Source organism: Chaetodon auriga, chromosome 19, assembly GCF_051107435.1.
Source record: "Chaetodon auriga isolate fChaAug3 chromosome 19, fChaAug3.hap1, whole genome shotgun sequence".
Lineage (NCBI taxonomy): Eukaryota > Metazoa > Chordata > Actinopteri > Chaetodontiformes > Chaetodontidae > Chaetodon > Chaetodon auriga.
Genome location: NC_135092.1, coordinates 7841105 through 7848952, shown reverse-complemented (window position 1 = coordinate 7848952; position 7848 = coordinate 7841105).

Sequence of the window (7848 nt, the reverse complement as noted above, 5' to 3'; positions counted from 1 at the left end):
GGTTTGAAATGTCTGTCGAAAGCTGCATGTAGTAAGACTTTTAACACCATCTTCCTTCCTGGCAAAATGCCTTCAAATCAAAATTTCTTTCATTGAATATCACTTAACTTGAAAAGACTAATGTTGATTTTAAACTGCCGGCAATCACCAACATAAATGCTTTTGGTCTAAAATGTTTCAGACACATTTCACCGGTCAGGTGGTAATTTTGGATGTTTTACCCAGATCGGTGAAGAAAGACTCACTGGCATGATTGCTCTGACCTGGTAGAAGTGTTAATGTGAACATGAAAGAACGTATATAGTTTTAATTGTCGGAACTCGCTCTCACAGTGGATCTCAAAGGCTGCGGCCGAAATTTTATTATTTCCAAAAATAAAATCAGAGAATACCATTCAGTTTTCCCTCGAGAAACATTTTCCAACAATGCACCATACATGGCACCTTGACCCTAAAGAGTATGTGTGTCCATGAGGATTTTTGTGGCAAAGTGTCCTTTTATGTGTGCATGTTAATGTTCTTTGGAGCTCATGTGATCATGCGAAACCGGAGAAGCAAAGGGCCAATTAGAATAACCATCATTACACCCTAATCATCTGGGGTTGCACACCGAGAAATGAAAATTAGGATGGTGCTGAGTTTGCCCGTCCCCAGGGGTCCTGGAGCATCTCCGCTGCACTGCCTCCCAAGCTGTTTTTGTGCCTCACTGTGCCATTTCTGCTCGTGCTTTCTCCTCCAGCCCTCCTGCCCCTTCTCTCTCTCCATTTATTTCATTTTTCCTCCTCTTTTTATTGTCCCTGGCCACCTATGAGCTCTTCTGTGGGTTCGCTTGAGACAATCTTTCAGGTGCAATTTCTCCCCAGGTAAATAAGTGTTGTGACAGCAGACAGGTTGGAGAAACACTGGAGCACAATTGGAGAAGAAACACCTTGGATTTCATCCTGCGCCTCTTTTGTCTGAGCCTGTCTCTGTGTGTGTGTGTGTGTGTGTGTGTGACATTGTTTGTGCAATAGTCACAAAACAGAGTAAAGAGAATTGATTGAATGGAAGTAATCACTTAAAAATAATCAGATGAATCGAACAATTGACTCTAATGCAATAAGACAGTGGAAACAGAACACAGGTCAAAGGAATATTTTAAGCCCTGAGTCAAATGGACAAGTCTGCATATACACAGCACGGGAAGCAAAACAGGTATCAGTTTGATTTCTTTTAAACCGCATCCATCGGCCAGAAGAAGAAAGAAAGGCTGTGTTCAAATCACGAATCCACGTTGTTTAAATAATAAATTGTGAATACACTGAGAATGAGAAAAGCACAGTTTAAGTACATATATCATAGCCCACTTGTGAGTACTATTAAGAAATAGTTTTTGCAAACTTGAAATATTTCAATAACATTCCTAAAAAATAGGTTTATTTAAGTATATTCATGCTTTATTTCCTGTAAAGTATGTACACTATAGTATATTCATAAACATGTAATAATACCTCAATGGTCTCTCAACATAGCACTGCATACTTTGAATACACTGAAGATGTATTGTTTGCATGATGGTATGAAAGAACTAATAGAAATTAACACCACCCACTGCAATAGTGCAACAAGATGGTCTTTGACTCAAGGATATTAATCATGAGCTTCTTTAATGATAAAAGTCTACTTATTTGACAGAATTCATCACCTCCTGCCCTCAATTGAAACAGCTGCCAAGCCTGATATTTAGACTGCTTTTCTCCCGTCGTCCTTCACCAACTTCAACAATTTTTTCATACAAACCATCAACCAGTCTCTGAGACCCCATCCCGTCTAGCCTGTTTAAAGAAGTTTTTCCCTTAATTGGCACTTCTTTACAAGATATGATCAATCTTTCTTTATCAACAAGCTATGGACCACAGTACTTTGAAGTAGCTGTAGTTAAGCCATCTTATAAAGCCTACTCTTGATCCAGGGGTTTTAGCCAACTATAGGCCTATATCTGACCTCCCCTTTCTCTCTGAAATGCTTGCGAGAGCAGTCAGCAATCAGTTGTGTGAGTTGCTACATAACAACAGTTTATTTGAGGATATCAGGATTTAGAGGGCATCGTGTGGGACAGAGTGCACAGGGACAGCACTGGTTAAAGTTACAAATGACCTTCTAATTGCATCAGACAAAGGACTTGTGCTGCATTCAACACCATTGACCATCATGTCCTATTCCAGAGACTATGATTTTTGCTTGCCGTTAAAGGAAACCTACTAAGGTGGCTACTACTTATCAGATCAGTTTCAGTTTATATATGTTAATGATTAGTCGTCCTTGCACGCTGACAAATCAGCGTGGAATAAGGTCCACAAGGTTCTGTGTGGGGACCAGTACTATTCACCCTGTGAATGCTTCCTGTAGATAATATCATCAGGAAACACCCCATAAATGTTCAGTGATGTGCAGATGATACCCAGTTATATCAATGAAATCAGATGAAACCAATCAGTTAAAGTAACTTCAAGCATGTCTTAAGGACATTAAGCAGAACTGGATGACTTGCAATTTTCATTGCAAGTCATCCACACCAAAATGCTGCTATAGGCTGAGACTGCAGGGGGACTTCCCATGATAAACTGAGCTCCTCTTTCCTCTCATTTGTATACATTCATGTCCCATTACTGTGTGTTAACCTGGCCTCTTCCCTGGATCCCTTGTGCTTTCTCATCTCACAGGTTCCCATGGATCATGGCTGCACCTGGATAGTGCCAAACAGCCAAGATCCTGCTTGACACCCACTGAGACTATTAGTCATATCTCTATTATTATTATGATACACATTTTCTTGTTATTGTATACATATGCTATCATATATTTCCCCTTTCTTCGTCTTTCTCTTTTTCTGTCTCTTGGTCTCTGTCTCTCTGTAAACCCACCCAATTAAGGCAGATGGCCGCCTACCCAGAGACTGGTTCTGTTCGAGGTTTCTGCCTGTTAAAAGTTTTATCCGCTGCTATTGCCAAGTGATTGCACATATGGGAATTGATGAGTATCTGTACATTAAAGAGCATGGTTTAGACCAGCTCTATACAGTGAGTTAACTTTTTCTGTGATTTGACACTGTATAAATGAATTGAAAAATATACCATATACATATACTATCATATACAATTTTTCATTGGTCATGTTACTATTATTATTATTAGAAATAAACCTGTTATTGTTATTATTGTAATTGCTGTGCCTCTCTCTCTGTTTCTCTTTCTCTCTCACTCTATCTCAACCCGACAGGCAGATGGCAGCCACACAGAGCCTGCTTCTGTTTAAGGTTTCTGCCTTTTAAAAGGGGGTTTTTTCTCATCGCTGTCGCCAATTGCTTGCTCATGTGGGAATGTTGGGGATCTGCATGGTCAAGACCTCTATATGAAAAGCGTCATGAAGTAACTTTTGTTTTGATTTGCCGTTATTGTTTAAATAAGTTGTAAATAATGCTAATTTAGTCACACACAGGCCATCGACTGAATGTCTGTGAATACTTCAGTCCCTTGTGAAAGTCTATGCAAGCTTGCAGGTGCATTTCTGATCTCATGAAGGAAAACGCGCTCCCACAGATACATCAGTGATGTCCAAGGACAGTACCTCAATGGCAGCGAGCAAGCCAACATCCATGCCATTCACAGCTTCCGAACATGTAACAATACTCCTTTTTTTTTCTAGTGTACAAGACCCAGTTACTGACCTAAATACTCATCTTCATGCTATTGTAGGCACTTGCTGTAGCTGATTAATGGCCTAATACAATCATTCTCTGTGTTTCATGAGAAGTATTGCACTCATTGTGTAAAAGGCCCTCCCTCCCTCCCTCCCAGCCCTTTCTGTTGTTGCAAGGTTAAAAGCAACCAAGATGTAAGAACAAGGCTTAACCAGAGTCTAGGTTGAAGGAGGAGGTCTTTTGACACAAGGTCAATCTTCTCTCTAAGTTAGACTGTGAAGTCTTGTTTTAACTTTGGGGTCAAAATGGAAACATCTCACCAGGGAGTGACAAGCATCTGAACAACAATGAATTTTCAGAACAAGACAGCCATAAAATAAGCAAAAAGAACACTAAATGAAAGACAAGTTTTAGTGAATAACAGCCGCTCCAATGCACATGCTCAAACTTGCAAGCACACCCAGGGAGAGGGATAAAGAGACAGGGGGAGATGGACAGATGCTGAACCAGAAACAAGCTAAATAAGTGATGAAATGGTCTGCTCTCAGAGAAGAGATGAAATGGAAAATGTGTACAGCAGCAGACTCCAGGCTACACACTCTGCGCAAAAACAATGTCCTGGTCAATACGGCCCCTTTTCATCTGCAGCCAAATGTCACTGAAATCTTATGCAGTCCTTTGCTGGTTAGCTTATGTACACAGTGCGCATACTGCCTGTCACTCACTCATTACCAAATACAGATAGTGACACACACAGCCATGCACATATTAATCCTAATTTCAGGTGTTTTTATGTCAGAGGTCTGATCAGATGTCTTCAGCTGGTGGATACTTTGAGACTCTCTCGAGTATCTATCAGGATCAGCCCCACCTCAGGACACAACAGACACCTTTACCTTGAATTGATTGAGTTGGTAATTTATTTTTATTTTTTATTATTATTTTTTTTTTATAACAGTGATGAAACAACTACTAAATGTCAACCACCTGTCAATGTTAAACTTCTTCCTTCTTCTTTTCCAATATTACACTAATTCCACTTACATCGACATTTGACAGACTGGTAGCTCAAATGAACATCAATGACGCAACTTGTAGTTAAAGAATTCACTCATGTAAGTTATGAATCACAAGAACTGGTATAACAGAAATACACACTGTATGAAATGTCAGTGCACTTGGTCAAATTGAACAGAATGGAAAGATAATGGCTAAAGGCACTGATAATCACTGTACTTACAGTACTTTTCCTCATACCTCAACCCTGCCTCCTAGAGGTTTGTATAACACGACTGTGTTTTGCCAGTTCAATTTTGTTGGCAAACAAAATTGTTGCAAATATTATGTCCTTTTTCTCCAGTGGAGGAAGCTCATCATTTCTGGACCACATGTCTGGAGACTGTCGTTTGCATCCTGTGGTTGGTTATTATGAGGCACATTGGGATTTGTGCTTTAAGTCACTTCCAACTTTTTCCATATTAAAACTCAGTTTGTTTACATTTTGTAATTACCTCTCTATATATCAGTTGTTATTTTTAGTTGGTCGTTCGCCATTCCCGTGCTGGATTTAACTCACCTTCACACGTGCAAGGGGTGGACAGGAATCAATGCATGGAGGTAATCCAGCATTACTGTTGCATGCTAATTGCAACTGATTACAAACAGCCTTGTTGCAATTATTATTGGCTGACTTCTTCACTAAAATGTGCTTTTATTGTAAAAAGACACACTCATGTCTTGTATTTCTGATAATGTTTGCTGTAGTTTTACTCTGTCCTTGAGTTACCATGGTAACCACAAGTATCATGTAATCAGCCAAGAATGAAATATGAAGGATTTCAACTTCAACAAAGTTCTGTGGGTGAAAACATAATCATAAAAAAAAAAGGTTTCATAGTTTCTACAAGCAGATATTGGATTGCAAGTTTGGATATTGCAGGAAAAGAAGTGGAATTAAAACAAGGGGAAATTGAGGTCATGGTTAAGGTTAGCCGAACTTTGTTTTTTGGTTAAAAGGAACCGATTTTCACTTTTGGTGCATGATGAGATGCAAACTTCTGACCTGCCCTTTGTTCACCCAAACGTGACATCCTTCCTAAAAACAATACCGTACATCCCAGTGGTTATTCTGCCATTTGTCTGGTGAGGATCACTCAAAGCTTACTTAAAAAGCTGATAATTTTTTTCTTTTTAGATTGAAAACTTCTTTCAGAAAGACACAAATCCATAATCATCACATTTAATGTACAAGCTAGACACACTCTTTTCGGCAGCCAATCATCCTTAGTCCTCATGAATTGAATCTCTAATCCACTGGGACCTTATGTGACTGCCTCACTATGGCACCAATTACCTAATCATGTCAATATAATGCAAAAGTGAGAATCAGCTAAAGCAACTATAATACTCAGAATAACTTTCTGAAATTGTGAACTAGAATGAAAGGCAGTCCTATTACCGTGAAAACCTCTCTCACAGTTTTTCTCATCCTCTCCTTTGCTAATGAAAACTCTCCCAGACATATCTGGGAGAAAGAATCTCCTCTATTAATTTCATCCTGCTCCCTCTTTATTGGTCCACCCCTAGAACCCAAATGAAATAACCCTGTCAGATCTAATTCTAGTAAGACATTGCTCTCCCAGCACAAAGGACACACACCCGCACGTTACGGAGGCGCACCTCACGAACAGGATCTGTGCTGAGCATTTTCACAGTATAAACCTAAATCTTTAGAAAACACTGCACGTAGATACACATCTTGTTGTGTGGACGATTTACACCTCCAATCTGAACATATATGAGCTATGTACTGTATGAATGCAATGTATGTTCCACAATGCTGGATGGAATATGAGTACTCCAAGTGACATTTCATGTCTCTGAGTGCATTCATTGTGCTTGTCTCAAATGCATTAAATACAACTATAAAGTCTATAAATGCCGCACAGTTATGTCTTTTCAAGATCGGGATTATTGATGCTTTTTTGTAGTGTTTATGTGCGCTTAAGGACCCACTGGGGACTGTATGGAAAAATAATCTACAGCGGTATGAGCTAATGATGATTAAGAGATGAGCTTTCATTCCACAGTACATCTCTCTGTTTCCTTGTCTTGCAGCAGGTGCAGTTATGCTCTGCTTGCACGTGGCGCTCCATGTGCATGGGTGGCATGGGAGGCGTGCAGGTGAGGGTTAGCCTCACTAAAATACCACGGCACGATTAACGTCACCATTACCAGGTGATTGTAGCAGGTAATATCCTCTTCCTCTTGCCTCCTGAGTCTTCAGACTGGAATTAGGGCAATCCTTGTTATTGTTAGGAAAGTGCCACCTCCTTTTGTAAAGCCCTGGGGTGGGTGCAAATCTCCTTTAGGCAGCTCTCATGTGCCGCTGCAGCAGGACAGACAGGAAGGTAAGTATTGAGGAAAAACTGGGTCAGATTGCTGGAAAAAATGAAAAATTATTCTCCCTCAGCAAGAGTATAAGACTGTTTGCACTTTCCTGAGAAAGATTTGTTTAGATGCAACATATTAGGATTTTTTAGCGGGACAGAATAGTCCACTACTTATTTTCCCTAATCAGCGGGTCACTGCTATTATTTTTAAGCTCTCAGATACTTGGATGACATACATTTGTATATTTGTTGCTACAAATCCGGTGGTTTGTAGCAAAAATATCTTCCCAATTATGCTTCTGACTTTCTGTAAGTAAAGAAACAAGTTCCATTATTTTTAGATTTCTAAATGCACAGGGTCACTCATAGTGCAAAACCCATAAAATCAACACCAACTCTTGCTCGCTTTGGCGCCCTCAGCTGTTTTTAGCTCATTGTTTTGCTTCACCAGTCTGTATTTACTCTATGGTTGCTTCCCAGAGGCTCCCACCAACCTCCTCATATAAAACTGTAGACAGCTGTTCCTCGCAAACAAGCTCAGACAAACTGACAATAAGTGTCCTGCTGCACTACCTGCCCAGCATGAAATGGCAGAGAGCATCCGTAAACAAGTGGTGGTGGGGAAGTGAACCATCTATAGCAAGACAAGAAGTTATGAGAGCAAACTAGAGCTAAAAACAGAGCAATTGTTAGGTGCACCTTTGTCAGGTGAGCAGACAGAAAGCTCCACCTGGAAGTCCACAGTCCAAAATTTCTGTTGGATGCATAAGAAGCTGTT